Raw genomic sequence first — 15,414 nt, 5'->3', positions numbered from 1 at the left:
AAGTGCGATGCTTTTTCTGAATAAATTAATGATTTGCCTCGCGTGTGCGACGCGTGTGTGTTGTGTTTGCGATGCTAGTTTCCTGCAACATCTTAACTAGATAAAAGTGATTACACATGTGTCAGTTAATTTACCTTTGGGAATGTGATGTCACATTCATCTGTTGAATATTTAATGAGCATAGTTCCTGCCACACTCACAAATGTGAACGCTGGTGCGCGTGTGTGATCCTACTTTTTATCCGCTTCCATAGGGAATCATTGAGACAAATGGTGTGAGAAACTCGCAGAAAAGCAGCATGCTGCGATTTTTTTCTTGGTCCGATTTGGACTGAGAAAAAAATCGCAGATGAGAGCTGAATCATTCACTAACATGTGTCCGATTCCAATGCGAGTTTTTCTCGCATTGCTCTACTGCGAGAAACTAGCAAGTGAGAAGCAGCCCTAACAGTGGAGAACAGATTTGATCTGTCTCCTGTCAATCAAGGAGCACAGTTTGCACTGGCTGGCAGAAGTACAGGAGCCAAAGATTGTAAATGCATTGGTTTGTCACAAGTGCAATTGGAAAGCTCATTTGTATATGAATAAAACTAAAAATTCACAACAAGTAAGCAGCAAATAGAAACAAAAAGGTATCACTGGACAGATTTTGCACAGTCCTAGTCTTCAATACCTCTTTGTGTCAAGGGCTAATCTTCCTGACAGATTCACTTTAAAACACTGATTATGCAGAACGCAGCAGTACAATATATACCATATACTACATTCTGCACTTTGAATACTCGGCATTGGAAACTCAACAGGTGACTTTGCTATTGGCTACTGCATTCCCTACATTGAAGATAATTGTATATTTCCTACATTTGACCTATAGTCCCACATTTTTGAACAGATTAATAATAATTCTACTCAGAATAATTTAACAAATTCTTTTTATTTATTTTTAAATATAAATTGATATCACACAGTGCACAAGGTGAAAGAGTATTAAAAAGTACTATATAAAAAACAATTAGAGGAAGATCTCATAACAGGGTAGCGTGATCCACAAAATTTCAATTATGACATTCATATTAAAGATATATAGTATTGGTGATTATATGGAGATTTATATATATTTTTTGTACATACAAAGTGCCTAGCATAGTTCAACATCCATAATCTGCACAGTTCTCAGATTGCATTAGATCATATCCATGTATAAATACATATAAAGTGCTTAGTAAAATGCAGCATAGATTATAAATGTAATCCTCCAATTATATTTTCTTGCACTTCTATAGGTAGTAGCATAGGTTAAGTACATATTAGTTCACCAATAAACAGTGGTTTGGGAGTAAAAATTGCTTCACAGTGAACACCCACCAACTGTTGCAGTAGTTACTGTGTGGATCACGCCGCCCTGCACCTCGACGCGTTTCGCCAAAGCTTCGTCACATATATTAAGCCACATGGGCAATGTGCCCAGTACACCACTCCAGTCGTACGTCAGCTGATGTGGTGCACTATCGTGTATGTGGTTAAATGAGCCGAATCATGGAGCACTAGAGATGTGCCCTCATGCAAGATAGTGGAAAGGACACACTGTAAGTGCGCGCGCAGATCATCCCACCTCCCCCTTCTATGTCACGCTTGTGGCAGTGAACATGAAGGTGGATGAGAGGCGTGTGCCGATTATACAGGTGTGATCAAGCAGGGGTGTATATAAGGATGTCGATCACACCGTACCTGCACCTCCAGTACGAAGCTTTGACGAAACGCGTCGAGGTGCAGGGCGGCGTGATACACACAGTAACTACTGCAACAGTTGGTGGGTGTTCACTGTGAAGCAATTTTTACTCCCAAACCACGGTTTATTGGTGAACTAATATGTACTTACCCTATGTTACTACCTATAGAAGTACAAGATAATATAATTGGAGGATTACATTTATAATCTATGCTGCATTTTACTAAGCACTTTATATGTATTTATACATGGATATGATCTAATGCAATCTGAGAACTGTGCAGATTATGGATGTTGCACTCTGCTAGGCACTTTGTATATACAAAAAATATATATAAATCTCCATATAATCACCAATACTATGTATCTTTAATACGAATGTCATAATTGAAATTGTGTGGATCACGCTACCCTGTTATGAGATCTTCCTCTAATTGTTTTTTATATAGTACTTTTTAATACTCTTTCACCTTGTGCACTGTGTGATATCAATTTATATTTAAAAATAAATAAAAATAATTTGTTTAAAATAATTCTACTCAGAATAATTTATCTGTTCAAAAATGTGGGACTATAGGTCAAATGTAGGAAATATATGATAATTAAGGACCCAGTCCAGAAAAATATAATTGAAATGGACCTGAATATTCTATACTTATAATTGTGCAGAGTGAAGTCATCTAAAGGCCCCATCACACGCAGAGATAAATCTTTGGCAGATTTGTGGTTGCAGTGAAATCAAGGACATATTGTTCCATTTGTACACAGCCACAAACCTGGCACTGATTGTCCACAATTTCACTGCAGCGGCAGATTTATCTCTGTGTGTGACAGGGCCTTTAGGCTGCTTTCACACATCTGGTTTTAGCTCAGTGGCATAATACGGCGCTTTTCAGAAAAAAACAACCGTTTTATTTGCTGCCGGTTGCGTTTTTTCTGCACAGACTTGCATTAGCACCGTATTGTGCGGCATGGCCTTGCGTTGCGTCCATTTTTTGCCACATGCGGCATATTTAGCCCATGCGGTGGCCAGATGGAACGTTGCCTGTCACTTTTTTTCGTGCGGCGAAAAAACCGCATCGCGCCTGATCCAGCTTGATACTGCGCGATTTACAATGCAAGCCTATGGACGCCGGATGCGGCGTCCTGCGACAAAAACCGCATCCAGCCACCGGATGTGTTTTTTTGCACTGCGCAAGCTCAGTATCAAGCCGCATCCGTCAAAAAACGGACGGGCCGCATGGAAAAACGTATGCAACGGATCCATTTTTTTCGCCGCATCTGTTGCATAGGTTTTTGAGCTGGATTGAGCGGCACTGCAAAAAGCGGATGTGTAAAAGCAGCCTTACTGCTGCACTCTGCACATTTTAATTTGCAGTGGTCAGGTGTAAGCCCCTATAAAGGAGTGGACCAGTTGCAGCCGCCTCCTGTATCCTTGTGCTAACCATTTTACTGATGAGATTTATTTGAATTCATAACATTTCATATTTAATGCAAATATTTAATTGCTCACTAGTTGCTAGTAGGAGGAGACCCTAAAAATTCCCTTTGAAGTTCCCTTTGAGCTATGCTGTTCTTACAGTGACACATTCTTACATTTATTCTGGAACCGTAACACAAAACTTTTAATTAGCAAAAAACAAAGCTGATACTAATAAAGAGAAAATTGTTCTAAATTTCCTCTTTTTGTTACTGCAGAAAGTTATTTCAGTCACAGTAATTATTTTATTTCTCTGCTCTAATTACACAGAACTGAATAAAAACTAGTCTGCCACACTTAAAAGGCCCTGTGAGTCTATATTGTACCTCTAATTGTGATAGATACATTACTAATTATTTCTAAATTTGAAACACTTTTTTAACGAAGTTGAATGATTACTTTTTTTGTTTCCTGTTAGTTTGGTATCTTTGGGGCCAGTACAGAGGCATAATCAAGGCTTCAGGAAAGAGTCACCCTCTTCCATACAGAACATACAGTTGAAACCAGAAGTATATCTACACTATCTAAAAAGACACATATGCATGTTTTTCTCACTATCTTTTATGAAATCGGAATAAACCTTTCCCATTTTAGGTCAACTAGGATTACAAAAATTATTTACATTTGCCAAATTCTAGAATAGTATGAGAATGAGAGAGAGAGAGAATGAGAGAGAGAGAGAATGAGAGAGAGAGAGAGAGAGAGAGAGCGAGAGAATAAGTGAGAGAGAGAGAGAATGTTTTAAGGCACTTTTATTACATTCTGCAAAGTCAAATGTTTACATACACTAAGAATACAATGCCTTTAAACATTATGGGTCAGTCCATATGATGATGTCATGTCTTGGAAGCTTCTGATAGGTTTATTGGCAATATCTGAGTTAATTAGAGACACTCCTCTGGATATATTTTATTGCACACCTGAAACACACTGCTTCTTTGTGCAGCATCATGGGAAAGTTAAAGGAAATTAGCCAAGATGTCAGAAAAAGAATTGTGGAAATGCACAAGTCTGGTTTATCATTGGGGGCAATTTCCAGATACCTGAAGGTGTTCATCTGTACAAACAATTATACGCAAGTACAAACAAGATAGGAATGTCCAGCCATCATACCGATCAGGTAGGAGACGGGTTCTGTGTACTAGAGATGAACATGCTTTGGTCAAACATGAGCAAATCAACCCAAGAACAAAAGCAAACGACCTTGTGAAGAAGCTGGCAGAAGCTGATTAGATTGTGTCATAGTCCACAGTGAAACAAGTACTGTATTAACATGGGCTCAAAGGCCACTCTGCCAAGAAGGAGCCTTCACTGCAAAAGAAACATAAAAAAAGCCAGACTAATGTTTGCAAAAGCACACAGGAACAAACACCTTAATTTTTGGAGACATGTCCTGTGATCTGATGAAACTAAAATGTAATTGTTTGGTCATAATGACCATCATTACGTTTGAAGGTAAAAGGGAGAAGCTTTGAAGCCTAAGAACACCCTCCAAACTGTGAAACAGGGGGTGGCAGCATCATGATGTGGGGTTATTTTACTGCAGGAGGGACTGATGCACTTCAAAAAATAGATGGCATCATGAGTAGAGTTGAGCGAGGTTCGAGGTTCACCAATTTCATGTTCGAGTGATTTTGGGGGTACTCGAGATCAAACGCGAACGCGAGCTTTATGCTAAAAGCTCGATAGCTCGAGTTACATTTGAGATCAGCAAAAAGCCTAGCTAGTTACTAGCTGGCTTTTCACTGTAAAAGTGTCAGTCACTCTGGGATTCACACTATTATCTAATTTCAGCGTATAGTGTGCAGGGGTGGCACGTTTAGATCAGTGCTGCTGGGATAATGGCGATCTCCATTTTGTTTTTTCCCTAAGCGCGCGTGCAGTGGGGCGGGCCAGCATGTCAACCAATCCCAGACACACACACAGCTAAGCGGTCTTTTTTGCCAGACAAGCAAGGGCATGTGTCATAGGCTGTCCATGTCACATGTCTTTGCATTATAAAAATGGGCATTTTCCCTCACGGCGCCATTATCTGCTTTCTGCGTGTAGGTGACAGTCACCGCTCACGCAGTTCCTGGCACCGCTCCGGTAGAGTACGCTATACACACAGCGCTCCACAGATTAGAGACAGAAGTTAATTTCAACCCTTTTCAGGGCTCATTTTCTCGGGCTCAGAGCCATAGGTGACAGTCAGGTCCGTGGAAACGCTGTATACAACTTCAGATAACAGCATCTGTGTACCTAAGCTCAGGGAATTCCTTGCTGCATTTCACCATTAAGAGGGATAGAAAGTGAGGCTTCCTTTCATGTCCACTGACCCAGAGAACCCGGCCACTGTACCCACCTGCCCACTTTTGCCACGCTATTTTTATAGCAAACAGTGCTGGACATAAGTGGCATCCAAACAGTGGCTGCTATACTAATTTTGTGTCTCACTGGTGCCAAGCACTTTCCAGCACCTCTGCATTAAACCCTGATGCACATTTTGCTACGCTATTTTTATAGCAAACAGTGCTGGACATAAGTGGCATCCAAAAAGTGGCTGCTATACTAATTTTGTGTCCTACTGGTGCCAAGCATTTTCCAGCACCTCTGCATTAAACCCTGATGCACATTTTGCTACGCTATGTTTATAGCAAACAGTGCTGGACATAAGTGGCATCCAACAAGTGGCTGCTATAATAATTTAGTGTCCCACTTGTGCCAAGCAAGTCCCACCACTTCTACATTCTACCCTCATGCACATTTTGCTATGCTATTTTTACAGCAAAGAGTGCTGAAACTTAGTGGCATCCACAAAGTGTCTGACATACTAATTTAGTGTCCCACTTGTGCCAAGCATGTCCCACCACCTCTGCATTCTACCCTCATGCACATTTTGCTACGCTATTTTTACAGCAAACAGTGCTGGACATAAGTGGCATCCAAAAAGTGGCTGCTATACTAATTTTGTGTCCCACTGGTGCCAAGCAAGTCCCACCACCTCTGCATTCTACCCTCATGCACATTTTGCTACGTTATTTTTATAGCAAACAGTGCAGAAACTTAGTGACATCCACAAAGTGTCTATTACACTAATTTTGTGTCCCACCGGTGCCCATTATTTTCCAGCACCTCTGCATTAAACCCTGATGAACATTTTGCTATGCTATTTTTATAGCAAACGGTGCTGGACATAAGTGGCATCCAAAAAGTGGCTGCTATACTAATTTTGTGTCTTACTGGTGCCAAGCATTTTCCAGCACCTCTGCATTAAACCCTGATGCACATTTTGCTACGCTATTTTTATAGCAAACAGTGCTGGACATAAGTGGCATCCAACAAGTGGCTGCTATACTAATTTAGTGTCCCACTTGTGCCAAGCAAGTCCCACCACCTCTGCATTCTACCCTCATGCACATTTTGCTATGCTATTTTTATAGCAAAGAGTGCTGAAACTTAGTGGCATCCACAAAGTGTCTACTACACTAATTTAGTGTCCCACTTGTGCCAAGCATGTCCCACCACCTCTGCATTCTACCCTCATGCACATTTTGCTACGCTATTTTTACAGCAAACAGTGCTGGACATAAGTGGCATCCAAAAAGTGGCTGCTATACTAATTTTGTGTCCTACTGGTGCCAAGCATTTTCCAGCACCTCTGCATTAAACTCTGATGCACATTTTGCTACGCTATTTTTATAGCAAACAGTGCTGGACATAAGTGGCATCCAACAAGTGGCTGCTATACTAATTTAGTGTCCCACTTGTGCCAAGCAAGTCCCACCACCTCTGCATTCTACCCTCATGCACATTTTGCTACGCTATTTTTACAGCAAACAGTGCTGGACATAAGTGGCATCCAAAAAGTGGCTGCTCTACTAATTTTGTGTCCCACCGGTGCCAAGCATTTTCCAGCACCTCTGCATTAAACCCTGATGCACATTTTGCTACGCTATTTTTATAGCAAACAGTGCTGAACATAAGTGGCATCCAAAAAGTGTCTGCTATACTAATTTTGTGTCCCACCGGTCCCAAGCATTTTCCAGCACCTCTGCATTAAACCCTCATGCACTTTTTGCTATGCTATTTTAACAGCAAACTCTGGGAATTCCTTGCTGCATTTCTTCATTAGGAGGGATAGAAAGTGAGGCTTCCTTTATTGTCCTGGTACACACAAAACACGGCCACTGTACCCACCTGCCCACTTTTGCCACGCTATTTAATTTGCCCAAAGAGCTGACACTTTCTGCCATCCTAAAATTGTCAGGAATACTAAGTTAGTGTTTCTTTGCTGCCAAGCAAGGTACAATACATGTGCATTTCTACACTACTTTCCATTTCTGGAATGCAATTTTTAACTGCAGGTAGTCCAGCCTGTGTAGTCCAATCTGTGACGAAGGTGCAGGCGTGGATATAATGTTGCCTTCATCCAATGGTGGTTCTCTCAATGTCTGACAGCTCAACAATACCATCTGTTTCCACTTCCAAAACAAGTGACGACCTGCCAATCTTACTCCCGCTTATGGGTAAAAGGGTGGAAGTTCAGCGTGAAAAAGCATGTGTGACTGCTGTCCCCACAGTCACAGAGGATGAAGAGCACGCAGATACACTTGATGGGGCAGGCGGTGGTTGCACAGCCCCGCTAGGCCGCATTGTAGCACACTGAAATTCCCATTGCGACTTATGCTTCATTTTAAGTCTTGTACACGGTAGGCTCCCCAGTATGCAGCAAAACCACGCAACAGGAAAAGGACTTTAGGCAGTTGGGTTGATAAATGATTGTTTAACTTTCCTAAAACAAACTATAAGAACCATGCATAAAATTGAAATAATAGAACAATCTGTTCAGTTGCCTACTACCTGCTAATCCCTCTGCGTAGCAGCAGTAATTGTGTTTTTGCGCGTGTATGTGTGCGAACACGACTTACCAGTGGCACATTACAAGAGCTTCAAAGTTATCTACCTAAACATAGACAAAACACATTACCCCCCCGAATACCCTTGTTAGCTGAAGCCTCACAGATAAGGCAGATGATGACAGTGTGAATGCAAACCACACAGCTCTGCAACACAGTCATGGAAATCTTGAGCAACAGTCAATGCAAACATGTGTCGCTGTCCTCTATGATTTAAACTGTAAGTGACAATTTGACAGTGCAGTGGCAGCAAGTCTTATTGTCTATATAGTCGGCCAACCCAGAACAGATATGTTTTTTTTGCTAATAAAACAAAGTGTTGCGTGCACGCATTACTGTCTGGGCACAGCCTACCGTACCCGGGTACTGTCATGTCCAGTTGCCATAAATATAGACTTTATGCTCCTCTCACGGTAAACAGTAAAGACAGCACCGGAAGAATGTTGGTCTGTGGCACAGGATGCTGCTCACTGGCGTGACGGTGCTCCTCACCAAACTCCAACATGACTCCCCTCACAATTGAACGAAATGTTTCCGCGGTGGCTCCTTGCTGTAACACACACCTTTAGCTTTTCCTTCTGTTCATAGACAGCATCTCCAATTCCACACCCGAAGACCAATTTGCTATTGCTATAGTAACCAAACAGACAAAGGCAGATCCAAAAAAACAGCAGCCCCTTGTGTATAGTCTGCAACAATGCATGCAATGAACGGCAAATAAGCATGTTGCATTGACAGTGGCTAAAGCTGAGCAATATACCTTCACGCTATCAATTCATATCCATGTGACACTTCATGGAGGAAGTACTCAAATTTGTGATTTTTTGCCTTCTACTTAGAGATTGTTGACAAATCTTACATGACTTGGGTGATCCTTTGCGATGTCCAAAAAGTCCCAGGCTAGGCAAGGCTTACAGCCCATGCGACCTGCATGGCCAACATGACTTATGCTCAGAGGCAGAGTTGTGGCCGAGGATTCAGTTGTTGACGTGCTTCCAGTACTTTGTCTCTGTCCAGGAAGACACAACGTAAATTTGTCGTCAGTAGCATCCTCCACCTCCTCTGCTGACGTCATTGACTGGCTGACTTTGGTTTGACAATAAGTGGGGTCTCCAACCTCATCATCAACCAACCTCATCATCACCCTATGTTTTTCATTCCCCTCGTCCTGCGTCCTCCGTGACAACCTCTTCCTGCCCTGACCGAATAGCAAAGTTGTCGTTACAATCAGGTATCTGAGTCTCCTCATCATGTTCACCATTGTCTTCACCAGGATGATGTACGGTTTGGAAGGGAGGGTGTAGATTATGCTCAGCCCCTTCTTCATAGGGGCCTGGATCCGACTCACAAAGCTTCTGGCCATCTGTGCAGATCATTTCCCCTGTCTCCTGGAACTCGCTGCCTCAACATGTCAGATTATTTGCTACACCCGCAAGCTTCAAACGGAAACTGAAGACTCATCTGTTCAGAAATGACTATAACCTTCAATGACCCTACCACCGTGCATAGCTGCCGCCCAACCTACACCCCACCTACTGTCTCCTCCCCAAAATCCTTTACAATATAATCCCGCAAGGGCAGAGCCCTCTTCCCTCTGTACCAGTCTGTCTATTGTTACTTGTATATGTATTCTGTATGTAACCCCCTTCTCATGTATAGAACCATGGAATCAATGGTGCTCTATAAATAAATTATAACTTCTTTGTCTGTACTCACTGCAGCTTTGGAGCAGACCTCTGATTCCCAGGTTATAGTGTGACTGAACAGCTCTGCAGACTCAACCATCTCTGTTACCCCATACTCAGCAGGGCTGGTGGAAACTTGAGAGCTGTTATGAAGCAAGTGCGATTGGGTTGACACCACAGTGGAATGGAGTATTTGTGATATTGAACTTGAAGTGGAGGAGAGGCCACTTTATGGCGCACTTGAGATCCATTGAAGCAGCTGCTGTTTTGGTACCTCATCTACTTTTGTTAGAGATGGTCGTGTCCGTGAAAAAAGGATCATATCAGATTATCCACGGGAAGAAGTACACCTGTTATTTTGGCTGTTATTTGTTGTTAAGAATCGGTGCCGCCGTAAACGCAAGCAACCTGCTGCGGTTCCAGTTGCGCCTAGGCGTCAGCTGCCATTTAGGGCTGTGCCTCGGGTTTTCCAGCTGGCTGCTTTCTCCTCCACGTCTAAGTGTGGAGAGGTGGCTAGTGCGCATGCGTGTGCTGATTTACCCCAGCCGCAGCCTAACTCCAGTGTTTCGCCAAGTGAGTATGCTCAGCCTGACTGTGCCATTCCTGAGGCTACGTTTTCATTATAGGCTACAGCGCATGCTCCCACACTTTGTGCGAAAAGCCTCTTTGCAGAGGTACTTGGACTTCTGGCCGGGTCTAAGTCCTGTGTTGTGCCTAGACAGCATGCTGAAGCTGATAGTCTTTTTTCGGACACTGTATTTCATGCTACTGAGCATGCTCAGGCACTTATTGCATCAGAGGCTAGGTCCAGTAATGAACTCTTTGGCCCTGCCTCTGATGTGGGGAGCAAATATAGACCACAGGGCATCAGGTGTCCTGACGATGTGGCCAAGCAACTCCCAACTGGCTTGCATAGGCCCGTCCCTATGACTTGTCACCTCATTATTGTTGGTCAGACGATGACTGGTGAGGTGTTTGGGTCGTGGCTGCCATGAGGTCATCATTGAAGTGGCGTTTATGAATAGGACGCTAGTTATGCCACTCATGACGTGTCACTCTGCATTTGTCTCCAGGAGGTGCATTGTGGTCCACCCTGGTTTGGGACGGACACAGGTTATAAAAGGGGCTGGAGCCAACAAGGAGGTGCGCAGTCTTCTATTATGCTCCGAAAGAGCACACCTCCATGTGTTGAACCCATTGCATCTTTAGGCCAGAGGTAGGCAGGGATAGGGCGTCGATGCAGGCTGCCATCAGTTGGTAACGCAGAACGGTTAAGACCAGCTTCTGTCCTACCAGTCCTGCTAGTGCAGCCCAGTGGCATTAACAGGCCTGCTGCTGGTGATGCGCCTGCTGTCCACAGGTGTGGCCCCTACGCACACGGACAGCGTACCCAATGGCCCCTGTGTTGTTAACAGGGAGTTCCTGGGCTGGGTGGGCTTGTGGACCCTGTGACGCTAACAGGGCTCCCAGTCTCCAGATCCAAGTGGTGTCTAACTCGGTTCAGGCTACTATTAGTTTCAGAGTCACCCAGCTCTGTATCCTCCACCTAACCTTCCAGTTGACAACCTCTCCTTTTCCATCTGGGAGCACGGTGGACACAGACTGGCGATGGGGATATATACTTTTCTCTTTCTTTTCTTCTTAATTTTTTTATATAGCGGTAACACATAGTATATACCACCTTATCCAAATCTGCCAGTCCCACCATAACAGATGTTGTTTCTTCAGCAAATGTTACTGTTGCTTAACCGCAAAACACACGGACACAAACTTTTTTCCCCTTTCCAACACACCTGTTCCCCTTTCCACCAGCATCTGTCCTTTTTCAACTCATTTGGTATATGACCAAAAGTGCAACTCTGCAGGGACACCGTACTCAAAGCCGTCTCAGCACAGCAGCCAGCCCTCGGTCCAACAGATGTGGACAAGTAAAAGCCCATTTCCTCCTATCCATGACAAAGCGTTGAGATTCACTCTGTGCAGCACTGGTGTTTAGTGGAAAAGCAAATCTAAGATTGCATACCACCTTCTGCTGATACTCCTGCATACGTGCGTCCCTTTCTATGGCAGGAATTATTTCGCCAACTTTTGTGTTGTACCGGGGATCTAACAGTGTAGCAACCCAGTAGTCAGCATTACTTCGAATTCGTACAATACGAGGGTCATGTTGTAGGTAGTGCAGCAAGAAGGCGCTCATGTGTCTTGTGCATGCAGGAGGACCAAGTCCTTGGTGTGTTGGTGACGGAGAGGTGAGAATCGTGCCTCCTTCCTCTGCCCTCTCCCCCCAACCTCGCACATCCGAAATGTGAGCAAGCTCTCACTCATCTGCTGAGTCTTCCATGCCCATCGCCAGTTCGTCCTCAATTTCTTCCTGTGCTCCTGCACCTTTCTCAACAGTTTTGCTGATACTATGCGCACTTGATAATCCCTCTCCCCCACCGTCCCATGACTGCCGCCTAGGTGCTTCTGACCGTCTGGACCTTGTAGATCTTGTTATCCCTTCCGCATATGACTCCTCCTGTACTTCCTCCCCTTTCTCTTGTCCCAACACCTGACTCCGAATAATGCTTACAGTGTGCTCCATCATGTAGATGACCAGAATTGTCACGCTGAGAATGGCATTGCCAGTGCTAAACATCTTCGTCGACATTTGTAAACTGTGTAGAAGGGTGCACAGGTCCTTGATCTGACACCACTCCAGCAGCGTGATCTGCACCACCTCTGGATCAAGTTAGCCCAGGGTATACGTCATAGCGTATTTCAGCAGGGCTCGGCTGTGCTGCCACAAACGCTGCAACATGTGTAGATTCAAATTCCTGCGTGTCGGCACATCGCAATTCAGGCGTTTAACCGCCAGACCTAAAGACTTCTGGAGTGATGAAAGTTGCTGAGCTGCTGGGTGCGAACGATGGAAGTGAGCACATAGCGAGCGTGCCCGCTGCACAAGGCCATGTAGGCCGGGATAATGTTTTATAAATTGCTGGAGAATCAGATTAAACACGTGAGCCATAGAAGGCACGTGTGTCACATTGCGCTGACGAAGGCCCGCAGCCAGGTTTGCATCATTGCCGCACACGGCTGTTAAGCCACCACCAGAGTCCGCTCCGTCAATTTGTACTCCAGTCGCCAGGTGACAAAGTGTTCCTTTCGCGCATAGTGCTGATGATGGGAGAGGAGTCGATGCCAGCGGCACAGGTGGATGCAGGTTATGCTCACCCACTAGGCTGCTTGACAGATCCAGAACCACTGGATGAATGTAGGTGGTGGGTGTCTCACAGATGAAGTACCATCATTCAGCTACAACCAATGGGAAGACACCACACCCTTTTTTAGGCCCCTCCTGTCTGCAGACCACTGCCAGACATAGCTATGACTTTACTTACTGGTTACTGTTACCCCCAGTTCTGTGATTTTGTGTGCTTGTTATCTGACTACTTTTCCTGCTTGCTGTTTATGTACCTCTTTGGCCGATCCGCATTTCACCTCTGCTTGTTTACTGATTAAGTCCTGGCCATCCCATTCTGTTCCTCTTCCTCAATTAATGTTTTGACCCTGCCTGACTACTATTCTCTGAAACTGCAGCCTTCCACAGGTATTGATCTCGTTGGGCCCTGTGTAATTCCAAATTCCTGTATAGGGGTTAAAGGGTTTCAGGGTTCTGGGGGTCCTGCTTGGTGAGTGGCTTCCCTCTAACCTAATCTTTACAGCCCGTCTGAGTGTGTGGATCAAGGAAGGCGTTACACCGTGCTCTCTGCAGAAGGCCATGTAGGCCAGGATAGTGCTTTAAAAATTGCTGGACAACCAGGTTTAACACGTGAGCCACACAAGGCACGTGTGTCCCATTGTCACGGCGAAGGGCCGCACCCAGGTTTGCATCATTGTCGCACCCGGCCTTCCCTTGCTGCTGGTTGAGTGGAGACAACCATTGATGAAATTCGGTCTCCAGAGCTAACCATCCACAACTCCTCAGCGGTGTCTCACATTTCCCATACATTTCAAAGTAAACATTTGACCGCCTGATGGCATTGAGCTCTGCTGCCATCATAGTAAGGAGGTGTGTGGGATTCCTTGTGCGCAGTTACAAGGAAGGGTGGCCTGACCACACAGGTTTTGGGCCGAGGTGGAGGACCCAGACGAGGTTGAGGAGGCAAAAGCAGTGTATAAACTTCTACATACAGAGGAAGGATTGACACACAACTCGTGGGGACGGCAAAACTTGTACAGCAGACCCTTCTCCATCTCTCCCCATAGTAACCCATTGCCCAGTCAGCGACATGTAACGCCCCTGTCCATGCTTACTGGGCCAAGTATCTGTGGTGAAATGCACCCTGTCACACACAGTTTCTCAAAGAAGCGGTGATGTTTGGTGCAACATGCTGGTGTAGCGCGGGCAAGCCTTTGTTGGAGAAGGAGTGGCGCCTGTGCACCAGCTCTTGGGGCACTGCAATTTGCATAAGGTCTCGAAAATCCTCGGTTAAAAAGGTTGGAAAGGCAGCATTTTGGTAGCCAAGAGTTTGCAGATGCTGAAAGTCAACCTCTAAGCCATGTCATGCCCTTCTAAAACATGTAAAACACAGCAAGGGGACACCAACCACAGTCTCCCTCGTTTCCACTAATTGGGCCACACACACCCCACTTGAATGGCATCAGTTGACCACCATTTTCAAGATGAAAAAGATTCTTTGCATGAAACACTCTAAACAATACATGTGCCTTTTGCCTCCCCTGGATGATCCAGGGGAAGAAAAGTCCTCTGAGAGCCATGACTTGTTCATCTTGGTTCTTTTAAACACAGCGAGGGGACTCCAACCACAGTCTCCCTCGTTTCCACTAATTGGGCCACACACACCCCACTTGAATGGCATCAGTTGACTAGAGTTGAGCGATGTTCGAGGTTCGCCAATTTCATGTTCGAGTGATTTTGGGGGTGCTCGAGATCGAACGCGAACGCGAGCTTTATGCTAAAAGCTCGATAGCTCGAGTTACGTTCGAGAATGGTAGTTACTAGCTGGCTTTTCACTGTAATAGTGTGAGTCACTCTGTGATTCACACTAATATCTAATTTCAGCGTATAGTGTGCGGGGGCGGCGCGTTTAGATCAGTGCTGCTGGGATAATGGCAATCGCCATTTTTTTTTTTCCCCCTAAGCGTGCGTGCAGTGGGGCGGGCCAGCATGTCAGCCAATCCCAGACACACACACACAGCTAAGTGGTCTTGTTTGCCAGACAAGCAAGGGCATGTGTCATAGGCTGTCCATGTCACATGTCCTTGCATTATAAATAAGGGCATTTTCCCTCACAAAGCCATTATCTGCTTTCTGCGTGTAGGTGACCGTCACCGCTAACGCAGTTCCTGGCGCCGCTCCGGCTGTGTATGCTATACACACAGCGCTCTACAGGTTAGGGACAGAAGTTTATTTAAGCCCTTTTCAGGGCTCATTTTCTTGGGCTCAGAGCCATAGGTGACAGTCAGGTCCGTGGAAACGCTGTATACAGCTTCAGATAACAGTGTCTGTGTACCTAAGCTCAGGGAAGTCCTTGCTGCATTTCACCATTAGGAGGGATAGAAAGTGAGGCTTCCTTTCATGTCCACTGACCCAGAGAACCCGGTCACTGTACCCAAC

The sequence above is a fragment of the Anomaloglossus baeobatrachus genome, chromosome 3 (genome assembly GCF_048569485.1).
Source record: "Anomaloglossus baeobatrachus isolate aAnoBae1 chromosome 3, aAnoBae1.hap1, whole genome shotgun sequence".
NCBI classification, from domain to species: Eukaryota; Metazoa; Chordata; class Amphibia; order Anura; family Aromobatidae; genus Anomaloglossus; species Anomaloglossus baeobatrachus.
Note: the sequence above shows the minus strand (reverse complement) of the source record.